At 44.9% G+C, this 20,164-nt stretch overlaps 1 long non-coding RNA gene across 1 annotated transcript in view; it reads right to left on the reverse strand.

Moving 5' to 3' along the window:
• LOC127688062 (uncharacterized) overlaps positions 1 to 1,986 on the reverse strand; it is a 5,588-nt gene extending 3,602 nt beyond the window's left edge. The window contains exon 1 of the long non-coding RNA XR_007978528.1: positions 1,818 to 1,986. This is a non-coding gene — a long non-coding RNA (uncharacterized LOC127688062). The remainder of the gene's footprint in view (positions 1 to 1,817) is intronic.
• Positions 1,987 to 20,164: the final 18,178 nt, after the last annotated feature.

Below are 20,164 nucleotides of genomic sequence, written 5' to 3' on the forward strand. Positions count from 1 at the left end.
GCAGACACTGCCTGTGCCATGGCCCAGTGGATGATGGGAGTCACAGGACCTGCTCCAAATCCCAGAGGAGGAGCTGTAACTAGCATAGAGGTAGAGTTGCATGGGCCCTCATCAGTAACGCCAGACAGACTGTGTTTCCAGCCCCACTTCCTTTTAGCTAGATCCCAGAGCGCCTTTGGTCACCTCCGTGTTAGCAGAATCAGGTAAGAAGGCAGCGTCTTAGACAACTGTAACTCAGAACTCTCCCTGTACCCCATGAGAATGCCTTGTTAGAGTCTCTCAGGGCCTGGAATAACCAAGCAAGCCTGAGTCTTTACCTTCCTGGAAATCCTCTTCTGCCCTAGGGCACGAGCCGTGCATGGGTGGCCATGGTAAAACCCAGGATTTAAAATGATGGAATTGGTAATTACACAGGGCCTGCCAGGGAAACTCCCTGTGTGAACGCAGTCATTTAATCCTCCTGCGGTCTGGGTTCACCTTGTCTGCCAAAGGTTTGTGTACTACATACTCGGTCAACAATGTATTAGTATTGAAAGGCAGCAAAGCCTGTAGGTGGTGATCTGGAAAGGTCAAGTACTCCATCCTCAGAAGGGATTAATGTAGTTCTCACAGGACTGGATTCCTTTCTGCAACAGGAAGTTGTCATAGGAAGTGAGCCGGCGTCTCCCTGGTTCCCTGACTCCTGCCCATATGCATAACTGACCCTTCACAGCATGGCGGCCCTCTTTACTGCAACCCAACCACTGTGGGGCCCCAGAAGGACCCTTGCTAGAGTTCATGCCGCTAAGTTGTTTGGCTATTTAGACTTTGCAGCTGCTAGAATCACAAGCCAAAACAACCTCTATACATTACCTGATACCTAGCATATCGTCAAGGCAACACGAGAGAACAAACATAAACCCTGTGATATTCAGGGGTATAAGAATTCTCATTTTACAGACAGGAAAAGATAGGTAACTGGCCCATAGTCAGAAATATAGTTTGAGACCTGGGATTTGAACCCAGGCTGTCTGGCTGAAGCATGTCCCTGGAACATTCTCCACGTCAGCCTGCCTGCCTCCACTGTGCCCCAGACTCTGCAGGCTCCTCACCTTATGACATAGGACAGTTGTCCCTAGGAACCACAGACATTGGTTTCTATGGAGACAGATTCTGCAGATGCTTAAACCCCTTATATCAAATGAATATCAGCTGCATAAAACCTACAAACACCCCCTTTCTTACTCTAAATTGTACCTTATAGTGCATTGTAAGTGTGGATGCAGATAGGTGTGCTATAGCTTCTATAAAATATCAACAAAAAAGTATATGTATGTATATGTATGTGTGTATACATATACACATATACAAAAATATGTGTGTGTAACTGTATATACACATACATATTTCTATATATCTATATATCTATACATATATATACATCTATATATCTATATATCTATGTCTATATCATCTCTCTATATCATCTCTATATCTATATCATCTCTATATCTCTATATCTATATATTTATATACCATCTCTAAATCTATATATCATCTCTATATCTATATATCTCTATATCGAGAGATAGATAGGTAGGTAGATAGATAGATAGATAGATAGATATTGTACATATATGTATTTCCAATTCAGTAAATACAAAACCCTTAAAGACCTATCTGTTTCAAACAAGACCCTTGACTGAACCTGTGGTTGTAAAGCCGTAACTCCGGAAAGCTAATTGTGTCTATTTGGCCAGATTTCCTGTTGTCTGTGCCTTGCTTCTGGTAAACATCATGAGACAGGGCTGCGTGGCTGTCGTCCACTGCATCCTTACCCCGAGAACGGCACTAGTACATAACAGGGATGTGGCAGATCCTGATGTTTTCTCAAGCTCTTTAACGTGTCGCCTCACAAGACGTAATCTGTTTAAGAAACTGAAGATGAAAGTGAAAACGAAAGGAGGAAACACGCATGTCACAGTCACTAACGGAGAAACGAACCTCTGAAGACATCGTGATGCTACAGCTTGTGGGGCGATTTGTTGTCCCCTGTGAGTCAGCTCAGGGAGAGTCAGTGTGTTCAGGTGGTTGTCAGTGTCCCTCTGAGGCCTGAGATTTGTAACATGAAACAGCGGTCAGCTGCAGGACTGTGTGAGACACTGACCCCTGGCCCCAGTAGCGTAAGGACCAAAGAGAACAGACGGCCGGCCGGACCCAAGATGAGAATTTGTAAAGTCAACTGGGTCAAGGGCATAGTTTCTGGTGGTGAATGTGTCCTGAAAGGCGAGACATCTGGGGCTCTGAGACAAGCAGAATTGATGGCACCGTGGGACGATCAGAGCCTGGCGAGGCAATGCACCGGAGTGGATGGTTACGAAGCCCAGGGCAGGGTGGAATTTCAAAGTTCAAGAAGGTTCCAGAGGTGAGGGAGTTCTGGGCACGGACAATGCCTTGTAACAGGATAGGAGAAATGGATAGCGAGTGAGTGGAGTCTAAGATGAGGTCTGGGAAGTGAGAAAATTCGATATTGTGTGTCATAAGCTCTAATGTGCAGGTCTATCAGCGGAACTGCAAAATGTAAAACCTTACTTCTGGTCGTTCACATGGCTTTCAAATATCACATTCTCAGCAGCTCACTTTTAGTCAGAAATGCATTCTTTAGGATGATTCTAAAGTAGCAGCCCACTTCCAGGGTACTGGTATCACCTCAGCCGAGGGGGTTCATAAAGGTAAGAGCAGTCATTTTACATCATGAAGGTTTGGTTCTGTTCTGCAATTAAATACTACTACGTCAGTTAGCTTTTGTTTCATTGCTGCAATAGAACAGCTGGTGTAAACAAAGGAAAGGAAGATTCATTTTAATTCATGGTTCCAGGTTGTCTGCCTACCACCGTAGGGAGGGGAAGTTGTGGCAGACAGGACACAGAGAGACCGAGAGTCAAGCACTAGGGACCAGGTGTGTTCCTGGTGATCTACCTCCTCCTGCTAGCCCCCGAGTTTCCACTGCCTCCTAAAACAACTAACAGCTGGACACCGAGTGCTCAGCACACAGGCCTGGAGATGAGATCTCTCAGTCTAACCATAATATCCTGCCTCTGGCCCCTGGAGATACATCACCATCTTGCAATGCAAAATGCACACGGGCCATTTCCAAAGGTCCCCGAAAAGAACCACTTGAGCACTATTTAAAAGTGTAAGTTGAAGATGGGAGGTAGTGGTACACGCCTTTAATCTCAGCACTTGGGAGGCAGAGGCAGGAGGATTTCTCAGTTTGAGGCCAGCCTGGTCTACAGAGTGAGTTCCAGGACAGCCAGGGCTACACAGAGAAACCCTGTCTCAGAAAAAAAAAAAGTTGAAATCTCGGAGATTCAAAGTAAACTCTGACGCCCCAGCCAAGTCGTAAAGTCCTGTACTTCTGCCAGAAGACAGAAGTCAGGATTCTCCATCTACAAGGGACAAGAAGAGAAAGAGGGGTCAGACCAAAAAGCAAGGTTGCAATCCAATGGGAGAAACAGTGAATCTTACAGCTTATGCATGGCATCTGGCACACATCTGGCATGCTGTCAGCTCAGACAAACTTGGGCAGTCCCTCTTCTGTGATCTTATTGGTTGCAGCCCCTGACCTCCCTCTTGGTTTGGCTTCTATTTCTGGGCAGCTGTTCCTTGTTCCCAGGAGTTCCAGCGTCCTCGCGTCTCTGTCATAACCCAGGTTTCGCCTTCACAAGTGCACACAGCGCCCTTTCCGGGGCTACCTGCAAGGATTCTGACCTTGTCACACCCATTGCCTGATCTTCAGGCTCTCCACTGAAATAGGAGCGGACCCCTCAAAACCATCAGCACACGGGCAGTGCTCAAGGTGTGCAGCTACTTGGGCAGCCATATTGGCCTCTGAGAGCCTGTGTAGCCGAGCACAGTGAAGTGAATCCTGGGGGAAACAGCTTTCCAGGCAGTTCTCTGTGGGACCAAGATGCTCCAGAGGCTTTTACTTCTGAATTCAAACTCCTTCAGTCGACTTTACCTTTTCACACTCTTGGATGGGTCTGCCGGTTCCTGGCCTGCCCTCAAGGTGCCTTTCCCATTGGAATGATAGAAAGCGCTTTGCTGTTCTCAGTGGCACCAGTCTCTTCAGAGGCCAGGCCTTCCTTAGCTGCAGCGTTCCACTTTGTACTTTTCTTAACAAACTACAAGTTATTTAAGTTTTTTCCTCTCTAATTATTTTTGCCTCTTCTCAATGTAAACTTGGCTAATAGCAGCCTGTAATAACCATGCTACAGCATGAATAGGAACAATGTTGCAATTTCTTCTACTCCCACCTTGTTTAAACTCAGCCTTCCACAGCCTTCAGACATGAACAAAATGTAGACAAAGCGTTTGTGACAATATGACACGGACAGTCTCTAAGTCCCAAGACAGTCCTTGCTCCCATCTGAAACTTCTTGAACTGTTGTTGTTGGTGGTGGTGGTGGTGGTAGTGGTGGTAGTAGTAGTAGTGTGTGTATGTGTGTATGTCTGTGTGTGTGTGCATGCATGTATGCACACATGAAACCAGGTGTTGTTTGGGTATTGCATCTTTAGACGGGGTCTCTAGTATCCCATACTGGCCTTGAACTCACTAGGTACCTGAGAATGACCTTGAACTTCTGATCTTTCTGCCTCTAACATCGAGGCGATAAAATTATTGATATTGTCACTGTGTTTAATGGCATTGTGGCACATTGAGTTCCTGCTGACATCATCTATCACATTCCATAAGGTGTTCTAGGCTCCTGCCACCCACAGTGCCCTGGGCTCCTGCTGCTCAGTATTCTAGGCTTTCTCTACCCACGGTCTTCTAGGCTTCACAAGAATAATTAGAATTCAAACTTTTCCAAACTTTTAGGACATCCATGCCCATAGGCTTCTGAACCAGGCCAGGCTTGTTCTGAGAGTCACTACAACAATCTTCCTTCAATACCAATTTCCTGTATTTATCATGTACATTTTTGTGATCAAATATAAAAATTTAAAAAAGAAGAAAGAAAGAAAAACAAGGGGAAATGGCGGCTTAGGTGCATCACCAGTGACTTTATTAACGTTTTAGGTTGTACGGTGAGAGACTCACACCATAGGCAGGAAGCAGGATAAAAGAGGGCACCAAGGACCGAGCAGAGCCTGAGATTGAGAAGTCTTAATGACCTCTTTCCTCCAGCTAGGCTTCGCCTCCAAAAGTTCCCAACACTGCCAAAAAAATAGCATCATCAGCTAGTGCCAAGCTTTCAACATGTGGCTGAGGGTATCTCGTATTAAACCATAACAAAGGTACAATTTGTAATCTCAGTACCTGGGAGGCAGAGGGTGGAGGATTGCAAGTCTGGGCTATATAATATTTCACACACACACACACACACACACACACACCAGGGTGGGCATGATGGCTTAGTAGGTAAAAGATTTTGCCATACAAGCCTGACCCTAGTTCAATCCCCTGAACTCTTGGTGGAAAACCAACTCCTGAAATTCGTCCCTGACTTCCATATGAGATTCATTGCACATAGGTGTGCACGCGTGCACATGCACACACACACACACACACACACGCACACGCACACGCGCACACAGAGTCACTTTATGCATCCAGATTTTACGATCTGTTTTGAGATAATACTGAACCATCTCTCCCTCCCTTCTTCTGTGGTACGTACATTATAAAAGATCTTCATCTTTAGAAGTTCATGTTCTAAGGCTTCAAATACTCAATAAATGCATAAACAAACATTAAACAATGGAAGTGTGGGAAGAAGCCCTTAGCTCTCCCTGATACACTGCCTATGAAGTGATCCAGTTACAAATATAATCAACAAATACGTCTCCCAGGTATTGCACGGCAGCTTAAAAGGAAAGGATAACAAGAGCTTGAATTGAGATGTGATGTCCAGGGAGGGGTGAGATTTCAGTCTCTTTCACTCTTCAGTACAAGAGACAGGGAGAGAAAAACACCATTTAATGCATAGTCTGAAAGAGTGAAGAAGGCCATGGCAAACCCCAGACTAACTGTGGCCTGCGGATGAACTGACTACAATATCCTTTAAGGAAATGTATGCGGACAGAACTCATCTGAGCATTTCACCTGCTGGGCTAAGGAACAGGAGGAAATTACGCACTCTGCCCTCTCTCCACCTCTGGAGAAGCCTTTGGAGCCGCTGCAGCTGGTTTGGCAGATCAACAGTCACCTGGATCCTGTTTTGGAAGTCAGGAGTAAAGGAATCTGAGCGAGCACTCCATCCGACATGTGAATTGATTTTTTTTTTCTTTTTAGGCATTTCTAAATCGACAGAAGCCATTTTGCCCTTTCCGTTTCCGCATCTCCAAGACAGATGGAGCACCAGCAACAAAGCCAACCGACGGCAGAGGATGCAGTCTGGGATATTAAAAATAAAATCTCTTCCAAATCTTCACAGTTCTTTTAAAAACACTTCCACCCAAGTGTTAAAGCATCTCTCTGTGGCACCTAAAAATGGAAGAAGATGGGGTGCCCTGAGGGCTCGTATTTCAAAAGCAGCCAGAATTAATATTTATTTCCCAGGAAGGGCCTTTTACACAATCAGGAATGTGACCAAATTTAGTCACATGTGGACTTGAAAGTGATTATACCCCAGAGGGCTTCCCGTTGCAGATCTCTAAGTGTAAATATGTTGAATTGAATCCAGAACTAAAGCAAGTAGGAGAGGGTAATCAATACTCAAGTTCAATAGTAATATATTTTTGGGCTCCAATGAGACATCACATCCCATTAAATATTTCAAAGCAATCCATGAAAAAGTTAGATTTTTAAGGTCTCATTCCCTGTCCTTGTTATTGTATTGTACACTCTGTAATATAACTTATTCTTTACATTTTTGTAATATTTAAAGCTTGTTCTTTCATAATAATTCAAATAGGGACCTATCAGTAGTGGCTCTTGAGTTTTTCATTTTCTATGTCAAACTAATTTATTCTGAACCAGATATAACTTGAGCTTTTCAATGGGTAGATTAAAGTTATGAACGTATGTTCAAATATTACTGTCTGGTCATCATCATCCAAATAATACATCAGTGTTGATTGAATGTAAATAAAATTAATATTTCCTCCTTTTTACTCTTCTACTGGAACACATAAAGTATTTTAAAAAGATTATTGATGGAAATAAAACAGAAATTGCTACTCTTTCTTTTGTTTATTTGTTTGTTTTGAAACAGGGTTTCTCTGTGTAGCCCTGGCTGTTCTGGAACTCACTCTGTAGACCAGGCTAGCCTGGAACTCAGAAATCCACATGCCTCTGCTTCCCAAGTTCTGGGATTAAAGGTGTGCGCCACCATGCCCGGCATTACTATTTCTTAATTATGAATTCTCCTTGAACTAGAATTGGATCTCGGTGCTGGGCACAACAGACAAAAAGGCAGTTAAGCCCAAACAAGGCTTCAAACCACAGCTCAGCTCAGCCAAGAAGCAATCAAGACACTTTCAGACAGTAGTGAGTGAAATAAAATTTGCTGCTTGAGCTGGTAGTGGCCAGGAGAGTAATGCCCATGGAGCCTGGTGTGTTCTCCCAGTGAGAAGGTCAGAAGGACCACAAAGTGGACTGGAGTGCAGAGAGGAACATGATCCAGGAGGTTAGGTTGGGCCTGGTCATGAAGTGACAAGCAGGAACCTTTGTCAAAAGAACTAACTGCATAGTAAGAAAAAACTCCCTGACTTTGATGAGGCAGGAGATGGGCCATTGTAACTTGATCAGAATAATTGTATTTTCTGCTTCTGGTTCCTAGCATAGAGGATGTGGAGAAAACTCTTAGTTTCTTTCTGCTGCTGTGATAAAATAACCCTGACAAAAGCAACAGAGAGAGAGAGAGAGAGAGAGAGAGAGAGAGAGAGAGAGAGAGAGAGATTACACCTGCTCACAGTCCAAGCATTGTGGTGAGAAAGTCAAGGTGACAGGAAGTGGAAGCAGTTAGTCACTGCACAGCCATGATGAAAACCATAGGACAAAGAGAGCTGGCCCAGGTTGGATCCCCTTTCTCTACTGACACAGTTCAGCGAGCTCAGCCAGGAAGAGAGCCGCCTACAGGAGGGTGATCTTCCAGGCTCAGTGACCCCAATCAAGGTAACCTCCCACCGGTGTGCCCAGAGGCCATGTTCCCTCAGGTTGAAGCACTAACCCTTTGTTAATACTGAAGCACAGTCCTTCTACCTCCTGTTCTCATGGGTTCGTGACCATCTTATAAAATGCATTCAGTCCAGCATTAAAAAAAAAATCTATAAAATAATAATAATAAAAAACCCAAAGTTCCATTCTTCTAGCCTATAATAACAGAGAGTGAGCAACCTCACAGCAAAAAGGAAGGATCAGGAAAGAGCAAGGACTGCTCTGACTGAAGCCAGATGGAAACTCAGCAGGATGAATCTGAAGTCCAGCAGCCATGTCCACTATCTGGAGTTCACAAGGCTCCCATGGCCTTGGTAGCTTCGATCCACCAGCTCTGCTGCCTACAGCACCCACAGACCTGGACACACCCCACACCCTGCCTGCAGCTCTCCTGTCTAGATGTCCCAAGACTCAGGTGTCTCCAATACGCCAAAGTCTTCATTTTGATTTAGGCTTCACCTCCACAGCCTTACTACTTCACGGTCTCTCAGAGCCTCCTGTCAAAGACTCCTCAGTAACCCCACACTGCCTGGCCTCAGCTGCTCTCCGAAACCTGAGCAAGACTTCATGACTCCCTCAGTCTCACAGCTTTCATACCTGCAGAACCAGGGGGACATGGAAAATGGCGCCAAGTTTGCTCCCAGCTCAGGATGGAGCCTGGAGCTCTTGGACCACAGTAGCATCTGTTTCCGGGTGCTGACCCTGGAGAAATGTTTTCCTCGGTGGTTATTTTTAAGAGACAAGAGACACCCCCAGCCCACACCCCCAGCTGTATTCTCAGTTCAGGCTTTCTCCCTTCACAAGTTGGAACTTTTGGTGAGTGAGGACTGCCCTGGGGTACCTTTCCTTATTGTCTCAGGATACCCAGTGTTAAGCTTCTCACCAGTGCTAATCTCCTTAAGGCTGCTTGACTGTCTGCATTCACCTTGTGGGAATCTAAGCCTGCTCATATGCCTCCCTTTTGCCAGACTCGTCTATTTTGTTTACACTCAACATCCCTCAGGTTCACAGGCATGAGCAGAACAAAATCAGATCCGCCGAGCATGCGCTGCCTCCAGCCTAATTTCTGGTAGACTTCTTCTTCCTCTTTGCACCTCGGGAGGCAAGTGCACAGCATTCATGTTTGTCTCAACATTTTGTTTCCTAATCTCCCACCAGAACGGCCCGTTCAGCTGTACTCACAGCATCCAAGCATTCTCCAAGCCGAAGTTTCAAACTCTTCCACATTCTTCCTGCAAACCAGTCCCAACGGCCTAAGAACCACTTGGTCAGGTTTATTACAGCAACAACCCTGCTTCTCGATATCGATTTGTATCTTTTATCCCCCATATTGTGCTGATAAAACACCCTGACAGAAGCAACCTAAGATAGAGAGAAGATTCTGAATCACACACAGCTCAAGGGTACGGTCATGTGGCTGAGGCCATCAAGACAGCTAGAATTTGAAGTGGCTGAATACAACTTATACATGAATCAGGAACAGAGGGCAACGACTGCACACTGCTGCCCAGCTCACCTGCACTGTCCAGGATCCCAGCTAGAGAATAGTGCTACACACAGAGGGATGTCCTCCCACCTTAACTAACACGGTACAATAATCCCCTGGGAGGCATTGCAAGAGGCCATTTCACAGATGCGTTTAGCATCTGACACACTAACAATCAACATAAAGCACTGCACTTTGTAATTCTCTAAGAGATGGACCCCTGGGACAACCTCAGATCTAGTACTCAGTCCTCTGTCCTGGTCTCTGAAGCAACACTCCAACCCCCTTAGCATTTGCTGCATGCTGGGAGGCATCCTGTATTAGGATGAGGTGACTGGGCTCCTAGCTAGGAGCTAGTCAACAGAAACACCAAATCACTCTAAGAATCTTGGGCTTTTCAGCCCCAATCCTACATGCTAAGACACAGAGAGGGGCTGGGTATGGGCTTAATCATCACTCATGACGTATGTATGCTGGCCTCCATAAGCATCTCGGAGTCACATACACCCTTCAGAGAACATGCCCTTTCCCAATCTGCACTCGTACACAAAATATCTCCTGCGTTCTGTGAGCCATGCCAGCAGATGATTGAACTTGAGAAAGAGGTCAAGGAGACTTCCGATTTATAGTCATATTAGACACAAGTTGTGTGTAAGTTGAGGATTGCCAGCTGTTGATGGACATCTGACATGGAGGCTGGTCTGAAAGGACTGAGCATTAAAATGTGGGGGTCTATCTGGGTGGTGGTGGTACACACCTTTAGTCCCAGGGCTCAGGGGGCAGGGGTAGGTGGATCTCTGAGTCTGAGGCTATCCTGATTTACAGAGTGAGTTTCAGGACAGCCAGGGCTACACATGGAGGCCCTGTCTCGAAAAACAAATCAAAACAAACAAACACAAAAAAATGTGGTGGTCTGTACTGACTGACACATTAATATTAGGACTGAATTAAGTTGGCACTAAAGAGTTTGTTGTTGGTAGCTAGAAGTTTTCTGTATTGAGTATGAAGATAGAGAAGGTTCAGCTCTTCCATGAATATACAGGACCAAGAAGGAAGACAGGACCAAGAAAGGAAGCAGCGGAATGAAGAACTGACAGTGGGGTCTAAAAGGGACATGATGATGGCATTAGGGTTGTGATGCTGGCCTTAAAGATATGATGTCGCCCTTAGGGACATGATGCTGGCCTTAGACACATGATGGGGCTTCGTGTCATGATGCTGGCCTTAGAGGCATGATGCTGGCCTTAGGGACTTGATGCTGGCCTTAGGGACATGATGTTCGCCTTAGGGACATGATGTTGCCCTTAGGGACATGATGCTCACCTTAGGGACATGATGCTGGCCTTAGAGACATGATGTTGCCCTTAGGGACATGATGCTTGCCTTAGGGACATAATGCTGGCCTTAGAGACATGATGCTGGCTTAAGGCAGGTGTTAGCAGTAGCTACAGAAGAGAAATATTATGACTTAAATTACATTTTGATAACACACCCCACTGAACTGATAGGAAAATTATAATTTTGATGACACCCCCCACTGGACTGGTAGGAAAATTATTTCATATTGCCTCCTATTCTCTCCTTTCCAAAGCTATTTTAAACAGAAGCCCTTGTTCTCACCTCTCACTCATATAAACACCAGTACATGAGTGCCTCAGAAAAATGCCTCCAGCCCTCTTAAATGATGTTTGGTCTGAATGGCCTACTGAGCCACCAAGCACTTCACATGGTCATGGCCGCTACACCCTCTGAGGGTCTGCATCAGTCCCAGGAACATTGGAAGGATGGTTACCAGGGCTTAGCTCAACGCTAGGGTCTGCATATAACCCATCTGCTGTACCTGTCACAACCAGAGAATAGAACCGTCCTCAGCACTGCGGTGATTGAGAAAATCAGTATGTGAATACATTTTACAAACTGTGAAAACACACCCAGAGAGGATTAAAGAGAAATGACATTTCACTGGGCTCCCAACCTCTGTCCCCTGCTCCTCTAGAACTTCTGCACCAAGAAGAAAACACTCTAAGAACAGCCTCCACTCCTAAGCTAAGTGTCCTTGGCAGAATGCATCTTTGAAGGCTGAGATGGAATTGTCACCATATTTTAGTTGGACCTGATACTCTGTGCATCGCTTCCTCACCTAAAAGGGGAGTTGATAAACATTCTGACTCTCAGGAGAAGATTGAGGAAATGGCTACACAAAGGGCTTAGAAAGGCTGCTATAGAGTGAGCGGGAAGCACTCCTTCTCCATATCATTTGCCTGTTCACATAGCCAACACACCATACTTATAAGGCAAACATGAGTTATCAGCCCACTGAGACGGTGTCAGTCTCCATGGCTGGGAGTAGGTTGCTAGGGAAGTGTCAAGTAAGGTCATTCAAAAACTTAATGGAACAAAGTGGCGAGATGAGTGTCAGATGCTAAAGAGACATCTAATAACTCGTGATTAATTTACTCTGAATAATGCATTGAAGTGAGGACTCTCTGAAGCTTTATTTGGATTAAGTTCCTGGCTGTCCCAAGGCTCCTCTCACTGGCTTATCACTGTGTGGTGTTATAAGGGAAGTGGGATTCTGCCCTCACCAGCAAATATCCAGGTATTAGCAGGTTCTGCCCCCTATGGTTCCCCACTGTTGCGTGAACATTCCCTCGGGGAGAAATCAACACATGTCTCCTTTTCAGATTAGGGTACCAAGAACAAGCCAAAGTTTGATGGATCAAAATCTAACTTGGGAAAACATTGCATTGATCAGTTTTATTTACTGCACATGGCTGAGGAGTTATTTACATGAGTGTGGGTGACCCCAAAGTAGCCACATCACCAAGAAGTCTCATCTCCAGAGTGGATGATAGTTTCCCTAGAGCTCATAGACGAGTCCCCACTTCAGTTAGCCTTTCTCAGTCTATAACCTCTAACATCTTCAGATACAACAAGGCCATGTGCAATCAGGGCAGACTAACGCACAGCTGGCTGGGAGGCATAAGGTCATGACCTTCTCCATCCCTTATCCCTTCTAGCAAAGAATGTCTACAGTCAACAAACCTGATTGATTGATTGCTTGATTGATTGATTTTTGGTTTTTCGAGACAGGGTTTCTCTGTGTTCTCTGTTGCTCTGTGTAGCTCTGGCTGTTCTGGAACTCAGAAATCCACCTACCTCTGCCTCCCAAGTGCTGGGATAAAGGCGTGCACAACCACTGCCCGGCAACAATCTGATCTTGAGCGTCTCTTGCAAGCAGTCACAGATGCTCTGATGAAGGTAATGGCTGATACTCTCATAGGAAAGTAATCCACTTACCCAGCTTAACAGGCAAGGTTCTGCATCTTGAATTTTAATTGGACTCCATTGTTGTTAGACACCCCAGAGTTTAAGACATCTACTAGTCAAAATAGAGTAGAATTCTCTGTGGTAACAACAGCAAAAACAGTACATGTCGGGGCTGGAGAGATGGCTCAGCGGTTAAGAGCACTGACTGCTCTTCCAAAGGTCCTGAGTTCAAATTCTAGCAACCACATGGTGGCTCACAACCATCTGTAATGAGATCTGACTCCCTCTTCTGGAGTGTCTAAAGAGGGCTACAGTGTACTTACATATAATAAATAAATAAATCTTTCTGGGTGGTGGTGGCACACACCTTTAATCCCAGCACTTGGGAGGCAGAGGCAGGCAGATTTCTGAGTTCAAGGCCAACCTGGTCAACAGAGTGAGTTCCAGGACAGCTGGGGCTACCCAAAGAAACCCTGTCTCAAAAAAAAAAAAAAAAAAAAAAAAACCCAAACAGTACATGACAGAAATTTGAAATTACTTATGTTTCAAATCCATGGAAGAGATGGGAATGCCATGCTCCTTATAGCTCTGAAGAACCAGGGTGGCGTGTCTAAAGGCTTCTCAGACATATGGACAGAGAGAATGGAGTAGCACAAGCCACATGTTACCTCTTAGACATTTTTACCTGGAAAATGTCTATTATGCAACTCATACTTTAATGGTCAAAAAACCCAAAGTCGTATGGTCGGTCATGCCTGGTCTTCTAAGCACATACACTCTCCCTGAAGGGAAGTGCCCCAGATGTGGGGGATGAGAAGAGGAGGTACCAGAGCAAGGAGTTAATGGAAAATAGAACTGTGTCTAATGGCACTAAAGAGTATTTTTTTCCACTACAACAGAAGTCTAGAGGCAGATGGAGTCCAAGCTAGAAGGCTCAGGCTGTCTTCAGCACTTGGTCCTGGTTCTATAGTGCTGTTCTTCTGCTGTCGGCAGTCTCTTGGTTGTGGCTGCAGAGCTTATACATGGCCAGGTGTCACATGAACTTTCAAGTATCATACAACACCCAGAGAAGAATAGTAGTGCTCTTCCCCCTCCCATTAGTTATATTAGTGTGAAAGTCTTTCCCAGGGTCCTGGCTTACTTTGTCTTGGGCCCATAGGCTAGAATTAAGCTATGTGCCCATGGTTGAGGACTGGTACAGGGAGTAAGGCCACCTTCTGGCATGAGGGAAGGCCCTTTTCCCCCTCTGTACAAACAATCCTGTCTTTCTGACTTTCCCTTTGTTTTTCTTCTGCAGATTACCTCAAACCTCCACTTCCCAAGCGCTCAGAGTACAAGTTTGTACCACCACACCTGGTAGCAATTCTGGCTTCCAAAAGAAATAGGGCACTGTGCTAGGCACATGTCTGTGATTCTAGGCTTTTATATGAGAGGCTGGAAAAGTCAAGACCAGCCTGGGCTACATAGAGAGTTTGAGGCTAGTTTACATAAAAAGGGAGGTCTTAAGAAGAAAAGTTGAGAGGGAGACAGGGAAGGAGGAAGGAAAGGGTGAGGGGTGAGAGAGGGAAGAGCGGGGAGAGGAGGAAAGGAGGAGAGCACAGACCAGAAGGAGTCAGGAATATACAACCTGTTTTCACCCCTTCTGGAAAGATCCTTTGTTCAGATTATAAACAACAAGGAACCCAAGTGTCCCTTCAGGAAAGCTTGCATTCATGCTTATGTGGTTATTCACAGGGGACTAACTAGGGACAAATAAAGAAAGCAAAGCTGGCATTTAATAAGGAAGGATCATTTACCTAAGGGTCAGGGAAATTAGAAACTGCTTTGGGTTGATATTACATCCATCTCAAAAGAGTTGACCAAAAGAATCCCTTCACGGTGACCCCTCCATTATACCTAAAAATTAGTGACCACTTCGCTCTTTATTTCCCTTATCTGTGGACCTGTCTGTCTCCACCTCTAAGGCTGAAAATTTTAGACCATTTCATCTTGTTATTCCTGCACTTGATAGGAAATAGTAATGGCTGAGATCATTTGGTCTCTCTGTACACCTGAGCCTATTATAAGTTCTGGGTGTATTAACTCTTGAAAGCCAACAACTTTCATGGATGTATTGATATCTGTGTTTGCTAGACACAGAGGACACAAAAGTTAAATCATTTAACCAAATGTACACAAGTAATAAGCTGGATTTCAAGTGGAGGCAGCCTCATGAATACGCTCAGCACTGGTGAGCTTGATACACTTTATACATACAAAGAGGACAGGCGTGAGGAAGAGTGGATACCAGCTTGTGTTGGACGATGGAATACCCTTACATGTTCCTTATGCATGGTTCTGGTTTTTCTAACTTCTAGTGCGGTTGCTCTCAGCACCTTCTGAGGAAGGGAGGGGCTGGGAGACAAGGAAAGAAGGGAAAATGCTAATGCCTTCTTTCCTTTTTTTCTTTTTCCCACCCTCTCTTCCTCCTCAAGTGCAGGAGCAACTTTCTTTTTGCAACCTAAGTGTTACTTAAGATAGGAACTGTCAGAGCTTCTGAGGCTTAGAGGCTCTAAAAGAGAAAAGTTGAAATGTAACAATGTAACCCAGCAAAGATCTCTTCTGTCCTTTTAAGTCACTTGGGTTTTGAAACAATGTGTCTCATATAAAATGTGTCTTTTTTTTTTTTTTTAATTTGGACTTGGGCTTTTTCTTCTAATTGTGTACTCTTTGAAATGTCAGTTCAATGAAGGGATGCCAAATTTCTTCATGGGCATATTGATTTATTTTTTTAAAAGCAATTCAAGGTCATAAGTAAATAAAGGCAGTAATTAAGGACCAGGAAATGCCCACTGTCAGTTGATGAGACTGTTGCTCCAACATCCTCCAACATCCTCTTTACAAGCCTTTTGTTGCATTAGCTAGATAATGGGCTATGAACATTAAAAGCACCATTTTCCTTCTTGCATTCAGTCCCATTATTATAGGACTCTGCTTCCCAGGATTGTTCCAACAACCACATAGACTCAAGGGATCAGATCTAGTCGTCAGCCCTTGTGGACTCTGCTCCAGAGCAAACAAAACGGAGGTAATATGGAAGCATCACCCTTTTGCTGGTGTGTATGTAAAATTGTACTGTTCTTATTCATAAAGGATATTCAGGGTTTCTGTTGTTGATTCTGTTGTTTTACATTCTATCCAGACAGCTGTGCTATGTGAGCATGTTCACAGGGGTGGGGCCTTGGGGGTAGTGTTATGTGTCCACTACACTCCATATGGAGCCTACAGACAACCTTAGATTTCATCTCAGGGATCACCACCCACTTCCTTTGAGACAGGGTCTCACATTGCTCTGGAGAGCACCTAATTAGCCTAGACATCACCTGGTCCTGTTTCCGTCTCTCCAGCACTGAGACAGTAATTGTACACCACCGTACTTGGTGTGTTTGCAAGGGTTCTGGGGTCCAACTCAGGTTGCCCCAGGCTAGGCAGCTGATTTAAAAAAATATTACATCTATTTATTTCTGTTGGAGTATATGTCTGGGTCTACACATGGAGGTCGGGAGACAACTTTCAGGAGTTGATTATCTCCCTCTACCATTTGGGTCTCAGGGATCGAACCCAGGCCATTAGGCTTGGTGGCAAGTGCCACTGGGTACCAGGCAGCTAAATTTGTGTTTCTTTTTAAGGCATTTGGTATAACCTTGAACTAGAACTTTATCATTCTCTAATACCTACACATTCTTTTGTTTTTTATTTTCAGGTTGTTTTTATATTTTGTTAAACTTCTTTGAGTTTGGAAGAATTCTTTTTGAGGTGTCTTCTTCAGTTTCACCAGATATGGAAATGAGCTTCTGGTCTTTCCCCTCTGCCTTTCTTTCTCTTGGATCCCATCTCTTTGTCAACACCACTCTTATTTTCTCTGATCCAACTCCAAACGTTCTGCCACTTGGGATATCCTTCATTCTGCCACACACACCCACTTAATTGCCAAGTTCAAGTATTCAGCTTGAAGGGTGGTTGTTTATTTTTTTATTTTCATGTTCAGGATTCTGAATCAGTCCCTCACTATATTTTTCTGGAATATTGTAATGGCCCCTTTATTGACTTTTGCTATCAGCTGCCTAGTTCTTTAGCCTGTCTTTTATCATTTCCATTTGAGAAAGAGAGAGAAGAAGGGGGAGAGAAAGAGAGAGGAAGACATAGACACAGAGACAAAGAGAAAGAGACAAAGATCATATTTATTTCCTGCTTGGGTAACTACAATAGTTCACTATTACTAATTTCTTTTTAAATTTTTTTGATTTATTTATTTAACTTATGTTAGTACACTGTAGCTGTCTTCAGACACACCAGAAGAGGGCAGTAGATCTTATTACTGGTTGTGATCCCATATGGTTGCTGGGATTTGAACTCAGGACCTCTGGAAGAACAGTCAGTGCTTCTAACCGCTGAGCCATCTCTCTAGCCCCATTTCTTTTCTTTTTTTTTCTTTTTTAATTAGACATATTCTTTATTTACATTTCAAATGTCCCCTTTCCTGGTTCTCCCACCCCCCAAAAATCCCCTAACCCATCCTCCCTCTCGCTGCTCACCAATCTACCCACTCCCACTTCCCTGTCCTGGCATTCCCCTATACTGGGGCCTTCTTGGCACCAAGGGCCTCTCCTCCCTTTGATCCGGCCCCATTTCTTAAGAGTCTCTTCTTTGCACTGATATTCAGAGCTCTCTTCAGCAGCCCACCTGTCACTCCCCGAGACTGTTCCTCCACAGATGCATCTCCCCAAGATTCATCAAGATGCTTCTTGGGGGGCTGGCGAGATGGCTCAGTGGTTAAGAGCACCAACTGCTCTTCCAGAGGTCCTGAGTTCAAATCCCACAACCACATGGTGGCTCACAACTATCTGTAATACAATCTGATACCCTCTTCTGGTGTGTCTGAAACCAGCTACAGTGTACTCATATAAATATAACAAATAAATCTTTTTTAAAAAATTGCTTCTTGGGTCATCCATCTGGCAGAACCCAAAGTGCTTTTCCAAGGCTTGGTTCACATGTCCCCTTCCCTCGTGGATCTCCAAGCAGAAGTACTTGCTTCTTATTTTATTCAAATCTTGTGTTCCTGTCTTAGGTCAAGGTTAGAATCATACTCTTAAAAGAATGTATGTGTGTGGGGGGGAGGGGGACAGAAGGCTCCCAGAAGAGACCAGCAGGTGAGTGTGGGAGGTGTGAGGAGGGAAAGAGACTAAACAGGGGTGAATTTAACTCCAAGTCCCAAGAGAGTAAGTATCCCAGTGGCCTTCTCTGTGTATTCATTTGTCCCTCTTCATGACAGTCACTGAGCTTTCATGCTCCCTTACTGAGCAGTCACTGGCTGGAGATTGCCCCTCCCCCAATAGCACTTCCTGCTTTTATCCAGATGCCCAATGGCCCATAGGTATCCCCTGAAGGAGCATGAAGGAGCAGAAGTATCTTGGAGCTGCTGGCAAAACAATCTCCCGAGCAACATCAGCCTTGAGCACTGTTGTACGCTGCCTGGGAGTCATTGGATCAAGCATGGTTAGTGTGGACATTGCAGCACTGGGGAGCAAAGACTGCTTCTTAGACATCTATAGCCCTACCGCCGTCAGACTTTGCTCTGCAGCTGATAAGGGCTTAAATAGCATTTATTGACTCAGATCAAATACTCCTCATGCAATGATCTGTGTTGTCTGATCATTTTGCTGAAACCCGTTACCCTCACCCCAATGGCTTTAACTCAATTTATAAAATTCATGGTTTATGGAGTTTCAGAATTCCAAGTCCAGCTTTTCTTCCTGGTTACAGCAGCACGCTCAGCACATCTCTTCCAAAATTCCAAGACAGGCTGCTTGCTCTGTTCCGTCAGGATGCCAACCCGAGAATCATTTCTGAAAGATCACAGTCCTCGTCATTGCCAAGGGAAGGAGTTCTTGGCACACAGAGAACCTGGTTCAATCTGAGATGGCAGATGGTGATTTCAACTTCAGCTAAATTCCTGCTGAAAAGTGTTTGAACTGCAGATGAGAAAAGCTTCTATGACAAATTTCCAAGCGTGAGATGCTTCAGAGGAAAATGGCAAGTGTTGAGACTCCCCAACCCCCAACAGCCACATGCACACATACCTCAGAACTACTACAGGCATCCTTGGCCAAGATTCCCTACAAAGATGCCTTTGCTTCTGCGAGCACTGCGGATCCCAGTTGATGTTTTCTGAGCTTCAAGTACATCCACCAGATCTGCTGAGAGCAAATGCCATTCAGTTCATAAGCAGTGAATTGGCAGAGCGTATCCCTGCCGCTCCAGAGGTGGCCTTTCCCTCTTCTCCAGTAGCGCCATCCTCAGACCAGCTGATCATCATTGTTTCTCCCCTCCTCAAACAGCATCAAGCCATGGGCAGCCTGGCACCCCATTTGCAGGTTCCTCATGTGCGCTCAGACCTTGAGGATTGCTTTTTACAGCTGTCCTTAGAAGACAACTACTGAAATGTTGCCTCTTTACAGAGGTTGATACTTTGCCTGTGGTACTACCCTCATGCGACCACTTCTTCCTCTGTCTGTCTTCCTCTACCCACACGCCACACTCCCTGGTCCCTTTCTTCTTGGCACACTTAATTACCCTTAATAAAACCTCACCTGTACAAAGCCTCACCTCAGAGTCTGCCAAGGAGCAGACTTAAGATGATTCTGGCCAGTAGAACAATTCTGGGAGCACCACGCTATTAAATAGAGGGCAATGCTCTCAAGAGCAAGGGGTGTATGCATTTCTACGTCATCAATCCAGAATTCAGAAGGTGAGCGGAGGAGCAAGCTAAGAGGCTTGCTACACAGACATGAAGACCTGGGTTCAGATCCCCGGGCACCCACATAAAAAGCATGTGGCAAGCAGAGACAGGACGATCCCTTTGCTGGCAACGACACCAAGCTGAATGGATGAGTTTCACGCTCAGGGAGAGAGACCCAGTCTCTAAATATAAGTTGGAGGGCAATTGAGGAAGACACTTGACATTGATTTCTAGCCTTTCCACTCACATATATTCACATATGAACACATACATACACATACATAAAGACAAAACTCCAGCTAGGCATTTACAGGAAAGTTAATAGCTGAAGATCTGTAAGCAATGGCATGTGCAGAGGCAGAGACCCAAGGAGAGTGCAATCCTAAAAGCTGGTTAGAGGGTCGTTAACAACCGCTGGTTAGAGGGTCGTTAACAACCATTGTCATCCTGGGCCTCACTGGCCAGAAGAGAGCATAGCTCTCTT

This window comes from Apodemus sylvaticus, chromosome 6 (assembly GCF_947179515.1).
Source record: "Apodemus sylvaticus chromosome 6, mApoSyl1.1, whole genome shotgun sequence".
Lineage (NCBI taxonomy): Eukaryota > Metazoa > Chordata > Mammalia > Rodentia > Muridae > Apodemus > Apodemus sylvaticus.